Source organism: Lolium perenne, chromosome 7 (genome assembly GCF_019359855.2).
Source record: "Lolium perenne isolate Kyuss_39 chromosome 7, Kyuss_2.0, whole genome shotgun sequence".
NCBI classification, from domain to species: domain Eukaryota; kingdom Viridiplantae; phylum Streptophyta; class Magnoliopsida; order Poales; family Poaceae; genus Lolium; species Lolium perenne.
The window spans coordinates 278,351,554-278,377,511 of record NC_067250.2 but is presented as its reverse complement, the minus strand read 5'-3'; the positions used below and the strand labels follow the sequence as shown (position 1 = coordinate 278,377,511).

At 44.5% G+C, this 25,958-nt stretch overlaps 1 long non-coding RNA gene across 1 annotated transcript; it reads left to right on the top strand.

Moving 5' to 3' along the window:
* The first annotated feature begins 17,619 nt into the window (after nucleotides 1–17,619).
* LOC139833255 (uncharacterized) lies at nucleotides 17,620–25,468 on the top strand. The gene is made up of 3 exons (XR_011748661.1): nucleotides 17,620–17,817; nucleotides 21,250–21,306; nucleotides 22,308–25,468. It is a non-coding gene; the product is annotated as an uncharacterized lncRNA (long non-coding RNA).
* Nucleotides 25,469–25,958: the final 490 nt, after the last annotated feature.

The window sequence follows — 25,958 nt, the reverse complement described above, 5'->3', positions numbered from 1 at the left end:
GGAGCTATTGCTGTTGCTGCCGCAGGTCGTGGACTATTTTGTCTTGCCGTTCCTTCGGGAGGTGTTGATATAAACGCCGTTCCCATGGCTCCAACTCCTGCCATTGCCATGTTATATAATGCCTCCCTTGGATCTCCTGGGGGTGGCCTAGACGCTAAGATGAAAGCTTGTGTCGCCATGTATCCTGCTTCCGGTGTTTTTGGGATAATATTCCCCCTCGTGTCGATTGACATAAAGGACATGTCGAGGTTTTGGATTAGAGTCTCTCTTTCAGCTTCCGGTATATTTTGCAGCCGAGATCTTGCTCTCCTCCGAGCTTCTCTGTGACTATCTCCCGAAGTTTCTGAGTGTCGACTTAATTCCGCTCGTCGCCTGCTTGATGCGGAAGCTGCTTCCCTTCTTCTGTTCAAGGCAGCTGTTTGTTTTTCCAACTCTCTTCCAGCTCGGGCGAGTCTATATTGATAAGCTTGCAGTTCTTCGACTGTAGCAGTTGTCTCCATTGGTTCAGAGCCATCTAAAGCTTTCGCAGCTCTATCCCAGGCTGCTTGTGGAAGTTGGACTCTGACACGTGGTGTGGGCCCGAAATATTTAGTGCCCAAACCTCTCCTTAGATCTGAGGGATCGACATAGGGATTTCCCAAATCATCGAAAGCCTCTGATGTTTCCTCTTGATCGCGACTTGCCTCTCCAATGGCATAAACTTGGTGATATTTTGGAGTTTTCTCTTTGCTTGGTTTGGTGACACCATCATAGAGATTGGTGAAGACCTTCCCAATAGACATGGATTTGTCGATGAAGTCGAAGCTGTCGGTGTCGCTTGAATCATCGCTTATATAGGAGTCCGCAGATGACTCGAAGGACATGTCGCTGAAGATCTTGGCGAGTTTTTCGCTTGCATTGCTGCCGATGAAGCGTGGCGACGAAATCTCCTTGTCGCTTGACTCGATGGATGATACTGAGTTTGAGAAATCAGGACCAACCGCCGATAATCCCGACGAGATCGGAACTTCGAGACGATACACTCCTTCTTTCTCGACGCGGAAATCGAACTTTCCAAACGTCATCTTCATGGGCTCCTCCAGATACGCATATGCATCCAAACGGGAGGGCGGGTGAGGAATAAAATCAACGAGACCAGTTTCGATCTGTTTACCTCTGTCCATGATGTTGCTTGCTACTGATGAAGTCGACGATTTTGAACGTGCCATCGAGATCAGCTCCTTGTCGCCTCTAGATCCCCACGGTCGGCGCCAATTGACAAGGTATTAACTTGTCAATGCCTACGGATTGTAGACTAGGGTTTAGTTAGATGTAGAGGGCAAGTAGATCTCGAAGGTTTCAGCCAAAAAGTACTCGACGAATATGAAAACTAGGGTTTGAGAAACAATGATTCGATGCTTTCTTTGTCCCTCGACTCCCCCTTATATAGGAGGCGGAGCCGAGGGATTCGTATTGTACAAGTTACAAAGTCCGGGAAGGTTTCTAACTCCTCCCGCAAGATTACAAATAATGCTTCCTATTACAACTCTAGCTTTCCTTAATAATATCTTGGGCTTCCGAGTCTCCTTACTCTTCGGGTAGTGGGCCTTTAGTAAACCCCGGGTACTATCTTCGGCAGGCCCATTGGGGATGCCTATGTCACCGCCGCCGGCGGAAGCCGCCGGGCAAAGCCCGGGCGGTGCCGGCGGCGGTGGCCCTTTCTTACCGGCGCTTCCTCTCCAGGCGGGGCTGGCAGGCTGGCGGCGGTGCGCCCAGGTCGGTGGGGCTCCAGCGGCGGCGCTCCCTCCCAGGCGGCGTGGCGGCGGGTGGCAACGAGGCGGCGACGGGGCTCCTTGGCCGCGGGACGGCGCGATGGCTCGGGGCTCCTCCTGCCTGGCCCAGATCTGGGCCCTTCGGGCCCCATCTGGGTCCGGGCGGGCTGGCTCCCTGCCCCGTGGTGCTCCTCTAGGCGGACGAAGGGAAGGCCGGAGCTCGGGGCGGCGACGTCGGCGGCGCGTACACTACAGCGCATAGACAGGAACTTCACGAGCCCGCTCGGGCTCGGCTGGGCCAGGTGGGCCTGGTGTGTTCCGGTCGCCGCGTCCGGTCGGTGTCCGCAGGTGGCGGTGGAGGTGGTACCTCCGGCGTGGCTGCTGGCGTGCTGCCTCTCGCTCCCGGCTGGCTCGTCCCGTTCATGATGACCCCGCTTCGTTGGTCACGGTGAGACGGCGGTGGTGCTTGCAAGGCCGTGGTGGCGCATGGTGGTGGGTGGCGAGTGTGGTGGAGCACGATGGAGTGTCCAAGGCGAGGTTGCGAGGGTCGGGAGAAATCCCTGTCGGCTTTGCCGGCACCGACGCGGTGACGCCCGCGGGCGCCATTCTTCCTTCTTGAAGGGCGTTGGGTGAAGCCCTGTTTCCTACTCCTTGCGCGTACCGGGGGAACCCTAGGACTACTCCGGGCAGCAGTGGCGTCTTCGTCAAACCCCTTCTTGAAGGTGTTGCTTGGTACGCGGAACTTCAGAGTGCTAGGAGCGTGGTGGGACTTATCCGGCGGGCGCAGCGGTTGCGAGGCATCTCCGTTTTCGTTGATCCGACCCTTTCGGCATTAGTTTCTCTTTTCTTTCTTTTGCGTTTTCTTTTGGGCTTGCTTTGTGTTGCCCCAGCAATGGATCCTATGTTGTATCGGTGTTATGCTATATTGATATAGCGGGGCGAAAACCTATTTCGAGGAGCGCGGAGGTGGACGCGAAGCTGGGCACGCGCAGTGAGTGTGGAGGCGTGTCACCCGGCACCGTCTCCGCAGACGGTCAGCCATGTTGGTCGCCGTACTGTTTAGCCGGGGAGGTGCCATCTTCGCTTTTGGCGGTATGGCCGCAACAGCCCGCGACGGTAGTGCTGGGGACTCACAGCGGCGGGGCCGTAGGCTTGTTTCGTCAGCTCATCGACAGTCGGCAAACCCGCTCGTAGGCGTTGCAGCATGCTGAGGACCGGGAGCCGATGTGGAGAAGGGCGGCGCTATCCTCAACTTCACTGCCTCTCCCATGGAATTGAGGACCGGAAGCCGATGTGGAGAAGGACGGCGCCATCGTCAACTTCTCTGCCTCTCCCGTGGAATAGACTTCCGTGTGATGCTTGCTGCCCTCGGGATTCCATCTGACAGAAGCTAGGCGTTGACAAGGGTATCTTTGTTGTGGACCTGATGAAGGGCGCCGTCTACACATGTCCTCTGTTTGCCTCGTCTGCTGCCCGATTCTGGTTTCTGTTGCTGGAGAAATTCTTCCCTCTCGTTACGAGGGGAAACTGTCGTGAACTTCACATGGATTTCCTCGTGATTGGCAGCAGCAAGCTGAACCCACATATGGCATTTACACGGGGAGAACATAAGCAAAGGAATCACAAGCCAACCTTCCCTTAATTGAGAGCTTTTGCTCAAGAATTCTGATGCACAGTGTTTTTTAACGAACGGTACCTATTTTCTGACTTGTTGTGAAGTTGTAAGCTGAAGATCCGCGTCGTGCAGAACTTCAGGATGGACACATCTTCTCCAAGTGCAGTTGCATGTGGTGTGACCGATCGTTCTCTGTGAAAATTTGTTCAGAGTTGTGTACCTAAACGACCAAATGAATCCAGTTTTCTTGGATTTGTATGTCTGAAGATGATAAGTATTTTCGATGATTCACTTTACTGCTAACCGATTTCATGCATATGCATACAAAATTACAGGAAATAGTGCACTGATTGATTTGATGAGCTACGGAAAATGACTCACCTTTTGTACTGCTAATAAAGGCTAGCAAATTTTGTTAAGGTTGAACTACGTAAATAGTACTGATTTGAATTAGTATTTTTTTTTAACAGGAAATTAGTATTATTTCAAGGGGAAAATCAAATTTGCCAGTGGTATCCGGATGGTAAACAACAAAATTGAAGTAGTCTTGTTGGTTTTCCAGCCGAGCTTGGAGAGGAAGAGTGATGTTACAATCTTTTCACAAAAGTCATGAAAAATAGCCGACATGCATCTTTGAAAAGTAGCAGGAGCATTACATAAACCAAAAGGCATACGCCTATAAGCATAAATTCCATAGGGACAAGTGAAAGTTGTTTTCTCTTGATCTTCAGCTCTAACAGCAATTTGTGAAAATCCAGAATAACCATCAAGAAAGCAGAAATGAGTATTTTTAGATAACCTTTCTAACATTTGATCAATAAATGGTAAAGGGTAATGATCTTTCTTAGTAACTTTATTAACCTTATGAAAATCAATGCACATCCTATACCCTACAACTACTCTTTGAGAGATGAGCTCATCATTATCATTAGGTACAACAGTTATTCCTCCTTTCTTAGGAACACAATGTACAGGACTAATCTATCTACTATCAACAATAGGATATATAATACCAGCTTCAAGAAATTTCAATACCTCATTCCTTACCACATCCTTCATCTTAGGAATTAGACAATGCTGATGTTCAACAACAGGCTTTGCATCATCTTCCATGTTGATGGCATGTTGGCAAATAGAGGGAGAAATCCCCTTCAAGTCATCAAGAGTGTAGCCAATAGCTCCTCGGTGTTTCTTCAATATTTCCAATAACCTTTATTCCTCAAAATCTGAAAGCTTAGCACTAATAATAACAAGATATGTTTTCTTATCATCAATATAAGCATACTTAAGATTATAAGGTAATGGTTTCAAATCAAAAACAGGATCTTCCTTTGGTGGTGGTGTTGTACCTAGATCTTCGACAGGTAAGTCATGTTTAAGAATGAGTTGACGAAGGAAAATTTCATCAAGCTCATTCCTTTCTTCCCTAAAGACTTCACTATCGTGATCCTCCAAATATTGCTGCAAAGGATTAGTAGGAGCAAGAGCAATAGATGCAAGTTGTTCAACTCTAAAATCATTATTAGGCAATTCAGCTTCATAAGGAGCTTTGGCAAATTTAGAGAAATTAAACTCATAAGATTCACCAGCAAATTTAGTCACAATTTTCTCTTTCTTGCAATCTATAATAGCTCCACAAGTATTTAGAAAAGGTCTACCAAAAATGATAGGACAAGTCTTACTAGCAGCAGAACCAAGTACAAAAAAGTCAGCAGGATATTTAATCTTACCACATAAAACTTCCACATCTCGAACAATACCAATAGGAGAGATAGTTTTTCTATTGGCTAGCCGAATAACCACATCAATATCTTCAAGTTCACAAGAACCAATTTCATGCATGATTTCCCTGTAAAGCTCATAAGGAATGGCACTAGAACTTGCACCAATATCGCATAAACCATAATAATAATGATCACCAATTCTAACAGAGAGCATAGGAACACTGGCTTTCCTAAACTTACTAGGATGTGAAACAATATTAGAAGCGTCTTCACAAAAAATGATGTGACCATCTTCTACATTTTCAGTCACAAGGTCTTTAACTATTGCAACAGCAGGTTCAACATTTATTTGCTCCTCAGGTTTTATAGGTTTCTTTGCACTTTTGTTAACCACACTAGTTATAACAGAATACTCCTTCATTTTAGCAGTGAAAGGAATTTTTTTGATATAAGCTTCAGGAAGAATGCGATCAACAGTTTTAACTTCAATACATTTACCTATAGGTGAATCAGTTTTATCTTTGTAAGGTTCATGATACTTATTAAAATTCTTCCTAGGCAATTCAAAATGAGAGGCAAAAGCTTTATAAAAATTTGCAACAACTTGAGAGTCAAGACCATAAGTAGCACTCATATTTCGAAATTTATCAGTATCCATAAAAGTTTCAATGCATTCATAATCATAATTTATACCTGACTCTCTACCTTTGTCATTTTCCCATCCTTCAGTATTCTCCTGAATCCGATCAAGAAGGTCCCATTTAAACTCTTCTTTGTTGCGTGTGAATGATCCCGAACAAGCAGTATCCAGCAAGGTTTTATCTTGAAAAGAAAGTCTTGCATAGAAATTATCAATGATGATATTACCAGGAAGCTCATGAATGGGGCATTTGAGCATTAAAGACTTCAATCTCCCCCATGCTTGGGCAATACTCTCTCCATCATGAGGCCAGAAATTATATATGCAGTTTCGATCTTTGTGAATTTCACTTGGAGGATAGAATTTATAATCAAGAGAATGCCCATCCTTCAGCAGTTTATACCAATGCGCCGCTTTACCAGACAGCGACATAGAGAATAATTTCTTCCTAACTTCATCCATAGAAATACCTGCACACTTGAATAACCCGCATAATTCATGTAAAAACAATAAATGATCTCCAGGATGGACAGTTCCATCCCCTTCATAGCGGTTATCCACAACACGTTCAATAATTTTCATAGGTATTTTATATGGAATCACTTCCTCACCTGGCGCCTCATCCACTACCTTTGCAGTAGTAGTAGATTTCCCAAATAGAAATTCAAGAGAAGATCTCTCCATAATGAATTATAGCAGCAGGCAGAAATAAAAACAGCACGTACAGTAAAAGTTTTCCTTACCAATTCCACTTACCAATAGCGCTTCACTCCCCGACAACGGCGCCAGAAAATAGTCTTGATGACCCACAAGTATAGGGGTGTATCGTAGTACTTTCGATAAATAAGAGTGTCGAACCCAACGAGGAGCAAAAGGTGTTGACAAGCAGTTTCGATGAAGGATTCACTGTAAATGCTCACAGACAAGTTTTCAGGAGGTTTTGATATAGCAGATAAATAAAGTACAAGTAAGTAAAATGTAAGAGTAATAATTGCAGCGAGTGGCCCAATCCTTTTTAGCACAAAGGACAAGCCGGTTTGTTTACTTATAATGACCAAACGTTCTTGAGGACACACGGGAATTTAGTCTAGTGCTTTCGCTTCATATAGTTGATTAATCTTCATTGTTTTGATAAGTGTTGTGTGGGTGAACCTATGCTAATGCACCGCCCTTCCTAGGACTAATACATATTTGTGATTAAACCCCTTGCAAGCATCCGCAAATACAAGAAAGTAATTAAGATAAATCTAACCGCAACCTTAAACTCTGAGATCCTGCTATCCCTCATGCATCGATATACCAACGGGGGTTCAGGTTGCTGTCACTCCGGCAACCCCACAATTAGCAAATGAATACAAGATGCATTCCCCTAGGCCCATAAAGTTGAAGTATCATGTAGTCGACGTTCACGTGACACCACTAGAAGAATAACACCACAACTTAAATATCAAACCATCAAATATTACTCAACATAGTTCACTACTAACATTTAGACTTCACCCATGTCCTCAAGAACTAAACGAACTACTCACAAGACATCATATGGAACATGATCAGAGGTGATATGATGATGGATAACAATCTGAACATAAACCTTGATTCAATGGTTTCACTCAATAGCATCAATAACAAGGAGTAATCGACACCGGGAAAGTTTCCCCTATGAAATACTCAAGATTCAACCCAAGATGTTACAGCGGAGACGAGGTGCAGTGGTGGAGATGATGGTGTCGATGGCGGAGATGATGATGATGATGATCCCAATGAAGTCCAGCTCGATGACGGTGATGATGGTGACGATTTCCCCCTCCGGGAGGGAATTTCCCCGGCGGATTTTTGCCTGCCGGAGAGCTCTTTTCTCTCTGGTGTTTTTCCGCCTCGCAGAGGCGACGGTGTCTATCCTCGATACCTCCCTGGACCTTAGGGTTTTCGGGAGATGAAGGACGCGAAAGGGCGATGGCCGAGGGGGTCGTGGGCCCCCTCCCCACATGGCGGCGCGCCTGGCTTGGTGGTTGCGCCAGCCTATGGGGAGGGCCCATGGCGGCCCTCCTCGGCCTCCCCTTTTGGCTGGCTCCGTCATCTGGACAAATAGGAGATTCGGTATATTTTCCGCCAATTGTTGATCTTCAGAAATATTGTATCCCGACGGTGCTTTTTCCAGCAGAATTCTGACTCCGGTGAATAATTCTCCAATAATCATGAAACATGCAAAATAGGTGAAATAACATAAGTATCATCTCTAAATATGAAATATATCAATGAATAACAGTAAATTATGATATAAAATAGTGATGCAAAATGGACGTATCACCCCCCCCCCCCCCTCTAGGAGACGTCCTTGTACATTCAGAGGCCTTGGGTCAGACTCGACAGTAGGCGAGCTCCGGTGGCTTGTCAAGAAATACCAACCCACGATCCTTTTTCTTTCGGAAACAAAGATGAAGGACAGGAGGGCCCAAAATTTTATGTGGTCCCTTGGTTACACTGGTAGCCTTGCTGTGAGCAGTGAAGGTCAAAGTGGTGGCCTTGTGTTGTTTTGGAAGCAACCATTCTATGTTGAGCTGAAGGGTAGAAATTCGAATTGCATCGATCTGGTCATATCAGCGGAAACAGGAGTTCAATGGCGTGCAACGTTTGTCTATGGTGAACCTCGTAGGGAGAAGCGGCATGAGTTCTTTGATTTGATTCTGCAAATGAGTACACAGTGGTCTGGTCCGTGGATCTGCTGTGGTGACTTCAATGAGGTCCTTAGTCAAGATGAGCATTACGGCTCTAACGATCGTTCAGAAGCGCAGATCCGATTATTCCATGAGTGCTTGGATGATTGTGCCCTTTCTGACATGGGGTTTTCGGGTCCCATGTTTACATGGACGAACAAGCAGGACAATGACCGCAATGTAAGGGTCCGGCTAGATCGGGTTGTAGCTAATGGTCCGTTCACACAGATCGTTGATGATTGCTTGGTGGAAAATGTCATCACCACCACCTCTGATCACTATGCTATTAATATCAGCTTACAGAGTTTCAGCGATGACCCTGAATCCAAGCCGGTGCAAATGGGCTTCAAGTTTGAAGCGGCGTGGTTGCGATCGCCTGACTATATGCACGTTCTGGAGCAGGCCTGGAAGGATGGCTCCCAGGGGCCATCTTCACTTCGGTCCACTTGGGCCACACTCCATCGAGTGGAGACCTCGTTGGGACAGTGGAGCAAGGACACATTTGGCTCTGTGGGACGAAAAATTCGCAAGTTGGAGAGGCGTTTGAAATATTTGCGTTTGGCGCCATGGGACGTGAACTCCGATGAGGCGAAAGCTGTGGAGCGAGAGCTCTGCGAGCTGTTTGAGAGGGAGGAGGTTATGGCAAAGCAGCGGTCCCGTGTTGAATGGCTCAAGGAGGGACACCACAACACCTCGTTTTTTCATGCAAGGGCATCTGCCAGGAGGCGCACGAATAAGATCAAAGCACTTGTTCGGGAGGATGGTTCTCGCTGCACTGATACCGCGGAGATCAAGGTCCAGGTGGAGAACCTCTATGGCAATCTCTTCTCCTCTGAACCGCGAGATACCACGGAGTCGATCATTGATTCTATAAATGGTAAGGTTACTGATGATATGAATATAAGTTTATGTAAACCGTATACCAATGAGGAGATCAAAACCGCTCTGTTTCAGATGGGTCCTACTAAGGCTCCCGGTCCGGATGGCTTCCCGACCCTTTTCTATCAAACCCACTGGAATTTTCTGGAGCCAGAAGTGTGCAATGCTGTGAGGGGATTTCTGGAAGGGGAAGTTATACCGAAGGGTTTATGTGACTCGATCATTGTCCTAATTCCAAAGTTATCTAATCCTGATAACTTGAAGAATTTCCGTCCCATTAGTCTCTGCAAACGTGATTTACAAAATTGCATCTAAAGTATTGGCCAATCGTCTGAAGTTGATTCTCCCAGTTATTATCTCAGAGCATCAGAGTGCTTTTGTACCTGTCAGACTGATTACTGACAATTCTTTGATTGCTTATGAATGTCTCCATACCATCAGGAAGCAACATGCGAAGAAGCCCTTCTTTGCGCTGAAAATTGATATGATGAAAGCGTATGATAGGATGGAGTGGAGCTACTTACATGACTGTCTCGAGAAACTTGGTTTCGCCCCAGCTTGGATTCAATCTGTTATGAGGTGTGTCACTACTGTTCGTTATGCTGTTAAAGTAAATGGTGATCTCATAAACTCGGTGATACCCACCAGGGGTATAAGGCAAGGCGACCCCATTAGCCCCTACCTGTTTCTATTATGCACATAGGGCTAGTCTTGCCTCCTTCAGTAGCAGGAGATGGAGGGACACCTGCAGGGCATCCGCAATGGACTTCAAGGGCCTACGATCTCCCACCTCCTCTTTGCGGATGATAGTATCTTTTTCGCCCGGAGAGATCAACAAAGTGTACAAGCTCTGCAGTCCACTCTCACTCGGTACTGTGATGGCTCCGGTCAGAAAATAAACTTGGATAAGTCCACAATCTTCTTCGGTAATCATTGTGAGGCTGCGGTTTAAAATGGTGTCATGGACCTCTTGGGAGTCCATAATGAAGCTCTACAAGAGACCTACCTCAGATTGCCAACGGAGGTGGGAAGATGTCCAATTGGTACGTTCAGATTCCTATCCGACAGATCCTGGAAACGGATGAACACTTACTCGGATAGGCCTTTGTCTCGCCCAAGCAAGGAAACGTTGATTAAAGCTGTCATCCAGGCGATCTCCACCTATACCATGAGTTGTTTTCAAGTGCATGTGGGGACTTGCACGTCGATCAGGCAAGCGATAGCAAACTTCTTGTGGGGGTATCGAGGATGGACATAAGAAGATGCACATGAAATCATGGGACTGGCTATCAACCCCAAAAGCCCTTGGAGGGATGGGATTCCGCAATATGGTGTTATTCAATCAGACAATGTTAGGACGACAAGCATGGCGCCTCCTAACTGAACCTGATTCTCTGTGTGCCCGTGTTCTCAAGGGGCGCTATTTTCCAGACACAGATTTCTGGAATGCCACCATGCCACGATCTTCCTCTTATACCTGGCGTAGTATTCTATTTGGAAAAGGATTGATGTAGAGTGGAGTTCGATGGGGTATTGGTAATGGGAAGGGCATAAAAATTCTGCATGATAACTGGATTCCTGATGTCCTTCCTGATCGGGTGGTTACCTTAACCCCGCTGCCGGCGAACGCGACAGTGGATATTCTGTTGGATGAAGACACAGGGGTTTGGAATGAGGAAGTGGTCAGGGGTCTCTTTGATGACACGACGGCCGCCAAGATCTTGGATGTTCCTGTGAGTCATCATGGTGGAGATGATTTCCTATCATGGCCCCATGCTTGTTTCGGCATATACACAATGCGGTCGGCTTACAATTTTGGCTAGGACGCAGCTATTTGTTCTGAGGAGAAGTCAGTCGGGAGGTGGTATGCCGTCTGATCTTTCTGATGAAACCTCTCTTTGGAAGAAACTATGGAAGTCGAAGGCCCCGGGCAAGATGAAGATTACAGTTTGGCGCTTTGCGCATGACTGTCTATCTAGCGGCCACCAGCTTCTGCGTCGGCGTGTCAACACCCGAATTTTTAAGTCCGGATGCCTATTATGTCATTCATCGCAATCCCAGGAATATTGTTGTTGCGAGGCATAATAGCTGAATATCATAGTCATCATTTATTACAAACCACATTATCTTACAACTTGAATCACATGATCCATATTACACAAATAGTTGATCTATCGATCAACGAACAAACACAAGTTTATAGCGGAAGCGTAAGATACAAGGACTCTCTAGTCCACAGGCCAACGCTTGACGTCAGAAGACTCCTAGTTGTCGTAGGCGTCCTGCTGGTCATCTCCTTGGTAGTTCTGTTCATCTTCATACTCTGGCCATTTGAATAGCCAGGGACAAAGCCGTGAGTACTTCCAGTACTCGCAAACTAATACTAGTGTAAGTGCTAGACAATTCTAGTAAGGGGTGCTAATCTCTAGTTGGTTTGCATAAAGCCAATTTTAGTTCACAAGTATTTGGGAAAAACTTATTCAAGTGCTAGACTAACTCAAGTGGGAACATTAGTGTCATTCCCACAACATTGTTGTGATTCAAATCTCAAGTCACCAAGTCACATTTCATTTCAACATCATTTTGAAGAATTTGACATCGGACACTGTATGGCCTTTCCAACCGTCCGTAACCGTGGACACGGCTATTCGAATAGATTTACACTCTGCAGAGGTTGCACACTTGTGCCACAACATTTGATTTCATCCGTCGGGATTACCCCGAATCATCGTAACACAGTACGCGGATCATCAACCATAACCTTTCACTTACAAATCCTAGTATGAGCACCTCTCCCCATGAGCTTGGCCTCCCAGTGAAGACCAACTGTCAACCTGGGAACTGCACAGGGCTTGGCCGTACAATTCACCTCAATTCACATCATTTCTCAACAACGGAGGCAGCCTCGGCATAACCCCTATGATGTGTGTTCAGAGGGAACCCATACTAAGATACATAAATTTCCAGTTAAGCCCTACCGATAATCAGGTATTGTGGGGGTACTCACTATTGAAAAGGTATCGCATTCAAACCAATATCAGTTTTATATCAAAAATCACCATCTTCTCTTGGTCATTTTCACCTTCAAAAATCATTCAATGGAATGACTTCATCATTCCAAGGTTTCAATTTCATTTCAAAGTCACATGTTCCCATCTAGAGTAGTCAAGTTTTAGTATTTAGCACTAGCACTAATCATGAGGGGTGCTAATCTTGCTTGGCTAGTTTGAGACTATCTTTACTACTCCAGTAACCTTCTTCTACTCTGACCAAAGTTAACTATAAAAGCAACTCTTGGAATAAACAAGTAAAAACTTGTAAGGTAGAAACTTGGGCTAGGCTTATGGTAAGAAAGGTAAGAATCATGGTGCCTTGCCACAAGGGGGCTTTGCACTTTGCAAGAATATTAGCTTGCCTTGATAGTTCTCAAGATGCTCCTCCTCCTCCTCTTGGTAGAATCCTTCCTCCCCTTGGTATTCTCCGGTGCTAGCGTCTAAATTTGAATACGAGTATAATCACTCACTAATTCAATGGCTATTCCAAACATTACATATATGCACACAACTATTCTAAGCACACAAGTATTTCAATTAGGGTGCATTGGTTGTGTTTTTGAGGCAAAATAATTTCCTCTCATTACATATGTAAATGATAGTTTCCATAGGGTTCTTGAGAAATAAATTCCTCTCATTGAAATCTTCTTAAGATTTAACTTCTCAAACAATCATACATGAATTCATATTGACCTAAGTCAACCATTCATTATCATCATTTGAGAAAATGATTTAAATGAGGTAGACCACCTCATACTATTTAATAATTCTACAAATGATTTAAATCTCCAAGTATTTCATATAAGAGTGTTTGACCAGGGGTTCAAACATCACATGAATTCACTTGGGACAAGATTTAAATGAAGTATAAAACTTCATAAGAATTGCATAATAGTTTTGGACAATATCACTTAAAGAAACTAGCCATATTGTCCATTAATTAAACTAGGGCATGATCATGCAAAGTGACCACACCATTTTCTTGCAGAAACAATTAGTGTAAGTCAAATGTGAGCTATTGGAGTTGGAATTAACTAAATATCTATTTTGGTTGATTTTTAAGATTTATTTGAATGTGCAAAAGTCCCTGGATTGTTCTTTTTGTCACATTATTTCTGCAACAGATCTCAAGGTGAGACCAGTGGCATGTTGTAGAACTTTTCCATAGCTTTCCAGCAATATGAAATTTGCTAAATTTGGCCAAGCCAAACAGATTCTATGGATTTTCAAATTTGGAGCCAGTATTGAAATTGGATGGAAATGATTTAAACGAGTTTTGAATTAAAGGGCCGGCGGGAAACAAAGTGGGCCGAAACTATTTGAAATGCATCAACTCGGCCCAGTAACGTGTCCAGCGCGCGTGGGCTTGCTGACAGCATGGGGGCCACCAGTCAGTGACTGTGTAAACCCGAATCTGTATGAGTTGCTGTGGGGCGTAGGATTAGAAATCAGATCGACGGCTCAGAGCCATCGTCTTCTCCGGCGAGAGAGGGTTACGGACACGGCGGCGCTAGGGGGTCGGAGGGCTAACCAGGGCTCCCGCAGTGGCTGGTAGTGTGCTTGGGGAAGGTGTAGTCGATGAGGAAGCTCCTGGCACCGGCGGCTGCTCCCGGAACGGCTCCAATCGACGACGATGTTCACCAGGCTTCCGGGGATCCGATCATCAAATTGCGGCGACTCCGGCGAGGATTGAACTGGCTAAGAGTGTGAGGCGAGGCAGTGAAGGGTGGTGAGCGAGTTGGTGAGCTTGGTTCTGTCCAGGGAACTCGGTATTTATAGGATTGAGAGGGTGCTGCGGGGCCGTGGCCAAGTCGACACGCTCGCGACGATTCTTGCGAGCAGTTGGGCTAGGCAAGGGTGCATTCGTGTTCTCCTCGTCCAGGCGAAGCTAGAGGTGGCGACAGCACGGTCGGGCGGCGTTGGATGGCGACGCATTGCGTCCGTGTCTGGCGGCGGCGTTCACGGGATCTTCTTCGTCGTCGCCGGCGGCGGCGGTCCAGGGTAGGGTCGAGCGCGTGTCTGGCGGGGTCGAGGTGTCACGGTGATGCTCAACGCGTTGCTAGCGGGGCCAAAGCGAGCGCGTGCTGGCGAGGCGGCAGGTGGCCAGTGACGTCCGCGGCATGTCCACGCGCGACGCGAGCGGCATCCGGGCGTGATCTGGACGCGCGTTCTCCGGCGAGGCTACGGCGGCTACGGCGGCTACGGCGATTCGGTCGGTGCTAGGCGAGGTAGATGCGCATGGTGGCGATGTTTGGCACCAGGGCCAGTGGGTAGAAGAAGGGAGAGGAGAGGGGGCTCGCCGAGGTGGCACCATGGCCGGCATGGTGTGTGCATGCATGCTATGCATGCACTCCCTAGGGTTTCTGTGGTGCCTTGAGTGAGAGAGGGGACAAGGGGACCAACTAGGTTAGTTTAGGGCAGGTTAGGGTAGTGTAGATCACTATTTGAAATAGTGCCAAATAGTTCCATATTTGGAATTTTCAAATATTGTCCAAATTTGAATGAGTTCAAATGGTTGCAGGATTTGAAAAGTGTGGGTTTGGTTGAGGTATACATGACCAGAGAGAAAGAGAGGTGGTGGTGGAATTTTCAAATTCAAAGAATTGCAAAAATCACTAAGTTGGAGATTGTTCCACTTAACAAAAAGTGCCAACTTTGGATGAGCATAGTATTTGATCTAAAAAGAATTTGGCATGGTGGTCTTTACCAAAGTTGCTCACCTTGATGTGCTCTTGGATTACATGCAAAGAATTGGAAAAGTTTAGTTTGAAAAACTTGAGTTGCAAAGGCTCAAAGTGGTGACCAGATTGTAAATGGCAGTTTTGACCATAATCACATGTGATCACCAATTGAGTTTGAAATTGATTTGGTTTGTGTTTCCTTGATTCCAAAAGTTGTAATAAGTGTTTAGTAACATTATTCAACTAATGGTGAAAACCAAAATGGTCTAGGTTAAGAATTTATAAAAATGGCATAAGCCATATGTGAGGGTTTTAGGGTTTTAATTCTTATTTGATTTCTTTCTCTTTTTGATTTATTTGGTTGGTGATCTTCACATGATCACATTAGGGTTTTAGGGTTTAGCACATACACATAATAACAATCATCATGGCATAGCACTCAAATGCACAAGTCCTATGCATGGCACTATATGTAAGAATAAAAGTTTTTGGTTGGTTTGAAATTTTGGTCTCTGGAATTCTTCTTCTCTCTTTTATTGAAATTTGGGATGTTACAAACCCTTCCCCTTACAAAAGATCTCGTCCCGAGATCTAAAAGAAAGTTAGGTACTAAAGAGATCTGGGTACTCCTTCTTCATGAAGTCTTCGCGTTCCCATGTGGCTTCATCTTCAGTATGGTTGCTCCACTGAATCTTCAGGAACTTGATGCTTCGGGTGCGGGTGGTCCTGTAAGCTTCCTCCAGGATGCGCATTGGCACTTCATGGTACGTCAAGTCCTGGTTGATATCCACTGACCGGTGATCGATGTTCTTGAACACTTCGGTCTTCTCAGGGACTTCAAGGCACTTCCGGAGGAGTGAGATGTGAAACACGTCGTGCACAGCCGACATTTCTTCTGGCAACTCCAGTTGATATGATACTTCGCCTCGGCGACTCAGAACTTTGAAGGGTCCGACATATCGGGGTGCTAGCTTTCCTTTCAGCTGGAACCTCTGCATTCCTTTCAAGGGGGAGACCTTGAGATAGACGAAGTCTCCGATCTCGAAGGTCATCTCCCGGGGTCTCTTTTCGGTGTAGCTCTTCTGTCTTGATTGCGCTGTCTTGAGGTACTCGCGGATCTTATGTACTTTCTCTTCGGCTTCACGAAGAACATCTGGGCCAAAGACTTGGCTTTCTCCGACTTCCGACCAATTCAGAGGGGTACGGCATTTCCTTCCGTACAAGGCTTCAAAGGGGGCCATCTGTAAGCTGGCTTGGTAGCTGTTGTTGTAAGAGAATTCTGCATAAGGCAAGCAGTCTTCCCACTTGGTTCCATATTCCAGTACACATGCTGTAATATCCCATGTAATGGGGTTACAAAAATAGAGGAAAACAGATGTGTGCATTGCATTAATGCATAGAAAATCCAGGGAATTTTCGCGCTTTTGTTTAAAACTATCAAAGTGATCGAGGTTTCTCTTGCATCGGTGGAACTGAGTTAGTCATCGATGTGAAAGCGACAAATTTCGACATGACATTTCTAAATCCATTTGTTTTGGGAAGAACAATTTGAATTCAAATTAAATAGGAATAACATGAATTCAAATAAAACATGAATTGGAATTTGAATTCCAAACAAATATGTAAAAGTAAACACATTTGATAATTCCAAATGAACAAACAATTTAAACTTTATTATAAATAACATTATCCAATTATTTACAAGTCACATAAATAGAAAGAGAGAAAGATTACAAAAAGAAAATAAAAGAAGTCCTAAATCTAAATCTTCTCAATCTTCCAATCTTCTTGTTCTTCTTTCCCTATAAAAGACACAACAAAGGCAAGAGAATAGTGGTTAATATTAAAATGTTGCCATCACCAAGGTGAGGCATTTTAATTTTTGGAACTCAACTATTAGACAATAGGAATTTATCCTAATATCCAAATAGTGGCTAGAGGGATCAACCTCAATCTGTTGGCAACAAGACATCATGGATCAAACTTGGATCACTTTGGATCATTTCTTACAAGTAGGCAACAAGGATTTAAGGCAGCATTTGATCCATACAATAGAAGGGACAAGGCAACATTGAATGATCCATCTTAGCAAAGGGACAGGAGGCAACATTATCAATTTATCTTAGGCAAAAAGGTAACTAATTGATCCCTCTAACCTAGTCAGGTTCCTATATAGAGAAATCCCACTAGTAAGTTTACTGGATCACTTTTGACATAGAAAAGTCAATATGATCCTAAGACAATTATCTCTAAGCCACATATTAATTAAGCAAAGCCTAATTAAATCACATAGACACTTGATCTGTTAAGCTCAAGTGTACCAGCCAGTAAGAATTAACACTTGGCAGTATGGCAGTACAAAAGAAATGCCAAGCATGGATAAGGATCCATCAGCCGTAGCTTGTGCAGGAGGAGAAGAAAGGGAATTTGTTCTCTGGCACTAGGTGGCAGGAGCACACAAGCAGCTTACACCACACATGCATAGCATGTGCTGTCAACCATAGAACAGCAGTATAAAAGCCTAACAGAAGCAGCTGTACTGGTAGTATTTCTCACATGCACACCAGCCGCACCAGCAACTGCATTAGTGGCCCATCAGATACCATCAAGAACACAGTCTGATCCACAAGAACAACACCAGCCACTATAGCAACAGGTAGCAGATCAAGAAGCTAGCAAGGAGGAGCAGGCATACCATAGGAAGAGGAATATCATAGGAGCTAGAAGATCTAGCTATCAAGCTACAGAGAGCAGCAGGTATAAAGTCATCACTATCATAAATAGACCATGGCATATATATCCTTAGGTTGCATACACAGCAGAGGGAAAACTAAAAGAATAAAAATCATTCCATCAAACCACCCTTCGACTAGGTTTTAACCCAGGAGGATGGAGAGATGAATTTCTCTCAGAATAACAGAGTAGTGCTCTGTGGAATCCTCATAGAGATTTAGAAGCCACATATTAGTATCTGTTCTTAATACAAATCCGAGCCTCAGCCTTTGCATCATCGGCTAAAGCAAGCATAGGTATATCCATTAAAATCAACTCAAGCATCATTAGAAGCTTGGGATGGACATTTGCATCATCTGATCATATAGCCCAGATCAATGCCTATTTCTCTACTCTACATAAGCACCTACAACACAAGATTCTAATCCAACATATATATATTATGCGCACCCTCATTTGAGGCACCACATGATAGATATGATAACTAGACAGCACATGGGCACTTATGCAAAGCTAGAAAAGACATTAAAACAGAGCTACAAGATCATCAGTTAAGCACAAGCTAGACAGCAAATGAAGCCTCCATCTATAAGCATCAGATCTGTCTACTGAATTCATCTCGACAATTTGCACACCACCAACATAAACTTTTCTAGGATCATGTAGGCACATGATCATTCAATCAGATCCTATAAATCATCGGCAAAGCAATAGCCATCTCATATAGATATGTGGAAATAATTTCCCATCTCATTTAAATGGCTCAATCACTGTCAAGAATTACCAGCATAATATGTTACTCCAACCCAATGTGCAGATAGAAAGCTAATTATCAACCTGAACCAAAAGTTCAGTAAACATTTTAACTGAATCCAGTAACACTATTACTGCCCGACCACTAGAGTTAGTTCATCAAATAGAGGAACCAGGACAACTTAAATGAGTGATAATTTGCAGCAGCAGCAATCATGAGCACTAATATAATCTCACCAAGTAAAGCATCAAGTAAATAATATGGTTATAAATATCAGTTCTTGTATTTTGAAATATCTCAACTCATCGAAGAGGTAAACAGAGACATAATTGGACTCTCTAATTAACCAATCCACCACATATGTCATGGATGAGTATATCATCCAAATTAAGGCACCACACTGATTGGTAAATATAAATTGCAGTAGAGTTATGTAGCCAAGCCAACATCAATATAGATGCTTGGATGAATTCATCATCCAAACAGGAGCATCTCCATAGCACATATCAGACACATATAGTAGGCAAGTGAGGAGGTTTAACTCACGTAGTAGTATAGTAGTAGAGGATGCAGAGAAGTGAGGACGCCGGGGTTGCAGTCGTAGACGCCATCCCGCCGGCGTCGATCGAGGATGAAGTAGATGCCGCAGCACCAGTTCACCGAAGATAGGCACCACAGCGCCAGCACCCCACCATCCCAGCAACATCAGACCAAGAGCCGAGGAGGCGGAGCAGCAGCGGCACGCCGCGGCGCCGGGGTTGGCCGACGGCTGGCCGGGCGACGGAGGCGACCGACAAGGGTTTCAGGTTGGGGAACGAACGGGAGAAGCCACGGGAATTAAATCGTCGAGGTGGAGTTGTAGATCACCTCAAGGTGGAGCAGAAACCCCTCTCGCCGGCGTCGGAGTAGGCCGCGAACGGCCGATAGCAGGCGGCGGAGCAGTAGGCGGCGGGGAGCACGGGTGAGTTCGTGCATAGCGGCAGCAGGGAAACAACGGAGGAGAGAGGGATGGAGCGGAACCGGCGAGCAGCGACGGCGGATTCGGCCGGCAACGGCCGGGACGGCAGCAGGCGACGACTCGATCGCAGGAGGGGAACGAACAAGGGAAAGGTCGTGTTCGTGCCTGTGCGCGTGGTGAGAGAGACAATGAGCGAGAGAGAGAGGGGTTGGGCTGTGTTGGACTCGTATGTGCGTCCGTTGGCCTAGTTAGCTGCTCTCTAGTCTACTACATAGATACATACACGTACTTAGTTAACACTTACATGATAAATAAAACTATTTACTAATCCAATTTTGCGTATATAAAATTACTCTAAGATATCAAACAAACATTTTAAAAATACAAGTTGTAGTTGAAATCTAACAATATATTTTATGCTTAAGCTGAATTTCTGAAATGTTTGAAATATTAATTCAACCTCAAACATGTTATAAATATTGTCATAGTATTTAAACATGATTTAGTAAATAAAACCTAAGATGTTATTTTTGATTAGTAAAAATCAAATTCCAAAAAAAAAAGAACTAATTTTAAAATATATTAGAGTACTTGGTGATTTTTTTAATAGATACTTTCTTTAACTTAAACTAGAAAATTAAATTCAAAACAGTTTAATACTTTGTAGGAAATTCGTTCAACCCTAAATATATATTACTTGAACCGAAATATACTATAAGTTGATATCTCTTCTATTTTCTAAAACAACATTATGAGTTACCATTAAACCTAAAGATATAAAATCCAACAACACTTTAAGTCATACACTTACACATCTCTTGGAATTGTTTGATTTAACTTTACATGATCGTGATTTGATATTTGCCTATAAAACATGTCTGATTGGATGTTATGTAGAAGGTCATAGCTAGAAATTATGTGTTGCTTATTTTATTATGGTAGATAATCTATTAAGTCCCAAATTTAACACATGTATCTAAAGCTAACAATTATTCTTCACATGCTAAGATGGTGTCAACTATTATTAATCGTATGCTCATATATTGTTATGCTTTGTATACACCTTGTAAGAGATACCAATTTAATTAAAACCCTAATAGCAACCATGTAGTATTAATGAAAAGGGAACCCAAACTTGTTATTTTCATGCCATCACCATTAATTATCATTGATTAATAGCATAAACTAAAGTAGCAACCTTATGTATTAATTCACTCTATATAGTCCTATTTAACTAAACCATGCAACCATTACATGACTAGGAACTCAATCCAACTTTGTTGTGATCCATATAATACTTAATTAGGAAACTTAATTGAGAACCATAGTAAACCATAGAAGTAAATAGTTTCTACTTGAAATACTTATTATTTCCCAATTAACATGTTCTTCAAAACTTATTCTTCTGAAGTATACAATAAGTAATCATCAACCATGTACTACAGGACTTAAAATTGACAGCTGCTCTTTACTTATTAAGTACTATTATTTTTTGGTGTGTATGATTGTTATGATGCATTACACCACTTATTTATGACATTAAGACAACCAAACCCTAATAAGAACCTTGTTTGTGGAAACACTCTAAAAGTGCAACACACCTTGAACTAATCATTACAACTCACTAATCATAAATCATCGGGGTTAGGTTGCGCTTAGAGCGATTGCATCTCATACTTATGCATTATTGCATCCTTGCCAATCTTTTAAACATCGTCCTTACCGGACGATGATGATATTTCAGAATTTGGAGTTATTGCGTATCGAAGACCTTGCCTGCATAATCTTGCAGACAAGAAAGGCAAGTTCATCACTTGCTCATGTCATTTGTGTATTTCTATCAAATTACTTGCAAAGTACTATGGTTATCACTATTGCATAAAAATCAAAACCACTACTTTCATAACTATGAATATGACTATGTGGTGGGCAATGGAACCATGGATTGTGTTGATATGGTGGAGGTTCCATTGCAAGGGTTTATATCCATCTAGGATTAAACAAAAAATGTCGCCAGTGATTCTTGTGCCGTAATACCCGTGTTAACCATAAGATCTGGAATGGGACGGACTAGTCAATCGTATTTCCACCTCTTGTACATCAACGGATGCGCTTACCGTAGGGGCTTGTATACGGCGGAACAACCGGAGGGTGGGGATCCCACTCTAATTCCCCACGGTAAAGCATTGCTTGCCGTAGCAGTTGTGTCTTGCGGAACAACCGGAGGGTGGGGATCCCACTCTAATTCCCCACGGTAATGCGGTCTATGATGGGTTGCAGTTACCGGCGTAGGAGTGTATGGTAGAGCCCAGCACTGTCGTCGTGGTCGGGGTCCACCCTGAAATTACGGGAATAATGGGACCGGCGTGGACCCAGGGTCGGGGCATGCAACAAAGGGTGGGTGTGCGAGACAGCGGAGGAATATGATTGGCTATGACCTTATACCGGGCCTCACACCAAAGGAAGTGTGGACGAGAACTTAAGCTCGGTTGGCACCAAGGATAAGATCTCTTATGGGTAAAGCAACACACCTCTGCAGAGTGTAAAGAACCGTGACCTGTCACTCCCTGTTCCGGGATAAGGAACTGCGAACGCGGCCGAAAAGGAGCTCCATGAAGTTCTAGTAAACCGGTGAAGGCTGACGGACATAGTTCTTCTGAATAAAAGCAACTTTTTGAAGAAATGGTTATGAAAACCTGACTTTCTGGTCTAATGATGTAGCTAGTGCATTAAACACCTCTTTCCTATAATGAACTTGTTGAGTACGCTCGTACTCATCCCACTCTTAAATCCCCTGCTTAGATATGGAGGCATCGAAGGAGGATCTACAGTGCAACTCGAAGGCCGAGGAGTCAACAACTACTTCAAGAGACAGGACCCTGTCAGCGGAGTCAGATACCACATCCAACAAGGAGGAAACCTAGTATAGCCATAGAAGGGAACTAGCTTCCTAAACCTAGCTCCTATTTAGCTAGAGTCTATTCTTAGCCTCTGTAGTTAGTGAAATACTCTACAAATAGAGTTCGTGATAAGAATAGACTACGAGTCGTTCTTCTGGAGTTTATTTGCAGTTTTACCTCATTATAAAGTAGGAGGCTGTGATGATCTTATGTAACAGAGTCGATGTTGTAATTCTATAGACATGCCTTGGACCCGCATATGTTTCTGTTGTACCACTCTGAGCGATATAATACTAGTGGAACGGTGTTTCATTGGTGTTATATCAGACTTGCATACTACACCATGCAGTGGTATGCCGGGTCACCACACATGCTCTCAATATGTCCTCCAATATCTGGTTGACTCTCTCAGTCTGTCCGTCAGTCTGAGGGTGATAGGCGGTGCTGAAATTCAGACGCGTTCCTAGTCCTTCATGCACCTTCTGCCAGAATCTTGAGGTGAACTGTGATCCTCTATCTGACACTATCGACTTCGGGGTTCCGTGCGGGGCGACGATTCTGGAGATGTACAACTCAGCTAACTTGGGGCCTTGGTATGTGGTCTTGACAGCGATGAAATGAGCTACCTTGGTCAGTCTATCAACAACTACCCATATTGAATCATTGCCTTTGCTGGATTTGGGCAAACCTGTGATAAAGTCCATTCCTACGGAGTCCCACTTCCATTCTGGAATCTGCAGTGGCTGTAGTAGTCCTGCAGGTCGCTGATGTTCCGCCTTGACTCTCTGACAGATATCACACTTGGGGATGTAGCTTTCGATCTCTCTCTTCATTCCATGCCACCAGAATTGCTCCTTCAGGTCTTGATACATCTTGGTACCTCCGGGGTGGATTGAGTAAAGGGTGTCATGGGCTTCTTGCAGGATGACTTGCTTCAAGTCTGAGTCCGAGGGTACGCATAAGCGTCCTTTGTACCAAAGAACTCCGGCTTCATCTACGGTGAATCCTGGTGCTTTCCCTGCAGCTATCTGTTTCTTGATTCCGTCGATGCTAGCATTTCCTATATGGGCTTCCTTAATCTGGCTGATCAAGGTGGGTTGAAGTTCTATGCTGGCTAGGAATCCTTCACTAACCAGTTCAAGTCTAAACTGTTCAAACTCTTGAAACAGGCTGGGTTGCTCGATTGCGATCATGGAGTTCAACTGACATGGCAGTTGACTCAAAGCATCCGCTACCACACTGGCCTTGCCGGGGTGGTAGTGAATCTCCATGTCGTAATCCTTGATCAATTCGATCCATCTGCGCTGCCTCATGTTCAGCTCCTTCTGAGTGAAGATATATTTCAGGCTCTTGTGGTCGGAGTAGATCTCGCATCGATTACCCATGAGGTAATGACGCCAAACTTTCAAGGCTAGGACAACGGCTGCAAGTTTGAGGTCATGGGTTGGATAATTCTACTCATGTTGCTTCAACTGTCTTGAAAGGTAGGATATGACTTTGCCTTCTTGCATAAGCACACATCCAAGACCAATCTTGGAGGCGTCGCAATATACGTCAAAGGGCTTGGTGATGTCAGGCATGATCAGGATTGGGGCTGAGGTCAGTCTACTCCTGAGCTGTTGGAAGCTCTCTTCACATTTGTCAATCCACTCGAACTTCTTGTCCTTCTTCAACAGTTGGGTCATTGGTCGAGCAATGCTCGAAAAGCCTTCTACAAATCTGCGGTAATATCCGGCTAATCCAAGAAAAGCGCGGACCTCGGTTTGGGTGGTGGGGGCTTGCCATTCCATAACAGTTTTGATCTTGGCGGGATCTACGGCAATTCCTCCTGCAGACAAGATGTGTCCCAGGAATCCTACTTCCTTCAGCCAAAACTCACATTTGTTGAACTTGGCATACAACTGGTGGTGTCTAAGGGTTTCTAGGACAGTCTCCAAATGTTGTTCATGTTCCTCTTCGGACTTGGAGTAGATAAGAATGTCGTCGATGAAGACAACGACAAACTTGTCTAGAAAGTTCATGAAGATCCTATTCATGAGGTTCATGAAATAAGCGGGGGCATTGGTTAATCCAAAGGACATGACGTTGTACTCATACAACCCATATCTGGTGGTAAAGGCAGTCTTTGGAATATCAGTGGCTCGAATCTTCAGCTGATGATAACCAGTTCTAAGATCTATCTTTGAGAAAACTTTGGCTCCGGTTAACTGATCAAACAAGTCTTCTATCTTGGGTAGGGGTATTTGTTCTTGATGGTGACATCGTTAAGCTTACGGTAGTCCGTACATAACCGGGTGGCACCATCCTTCTTGTCCACAAACAGAACAGGTGATCTCCAGGGGGATGCACTAGGTCGAATCAGACCTTTGGCTAACATATCATTGATACGTCTCCGACGTATCGATAATTTCTTATGTTCCATGCCACATTATTGATGTTATCTACATGTTTTATGCACACTTTATGTCATATTCGTGCATTTTCTGGAACTAACCTATTAACAAGATGCCGAAGTGCCGATTCTTTGTTTCTGCTGTTTTTGGTTTCAGAAATCCTAGTAAGGAAATATTCTCGGAATTGGACGAAATCAAAGCCCAGGGGCCTATTTTCTCACGAAGCTTCCAGAAGTCCGAAGGAGAGACGAAGAGGGGCCACAGAGGGGCCACACCCTAGGGCGGCGCGGCCCCCCCCTTGGCCGCGCGGCCCTGTGGTGTGGGGCCCCCGTGCCGCCTCTTGACCTGCCCTTTCGCCTATAAAAAGTCTCCGTGACGAAAACCCCAGTACCGAGAACCACGATACGGAAAACCTTCCAGAGACGCCGCCGCCGCCGATCCCATCTCGGGGGATCCAGGAGATCGCCTCCGGCACCCTGCCGGAGAGGGGAATCATCTCCCGGAGGACTCTACGCCGCCATGGTCGCCTCCGGTGTGATGTGTGAGTAGTCTACCCCTGGACTATGGGTCCATAGCAGTAGCTAGATGGTTGTCTTCTCCCCATTGTGCTATCATTGTCGGATCTTGTGAGCTGCCTAACATGATCAAGATCATCTATCTGTAATTCTATATGTTGCGTTTGTTGGGATCCGATGAATAGAGAATACTTGTTATGTTGATTATCAAAGTTATGCTATGTGTTGTTTATGATCTTGCATGCTCTCCGTTACTAGTAGATGCTCTGGCCAAGTAGATGCTTGTAACTCCAAGAGGGAGTACTTATGCTCGATAGTGGGTTCATGCCTGCATTAACACAGGACGATGTGAGAAAGTTCTAAGGTTGTGTTGTCTTGTTGCCACTAGGGATAAAACATTAGTGCTATGTTCAAGGATGTAGTCACTAGTTACATTACGCACCATACTTAATGCAATTGTCTGTTGTTAGCAACTTAATGTTTGGAGGGGTTCGGATGATAACTTTGAAGGTGGACTTTTTAGGCATAGATGCAGTTGGATGGCGGTCTATGTACTTTGTCGTAATGCCCAATTAAATCTCACTATACTCATCATGATATGTATGTGCATGGTCATGCTCTCTTTATTTGTCAATTGCCCAACTG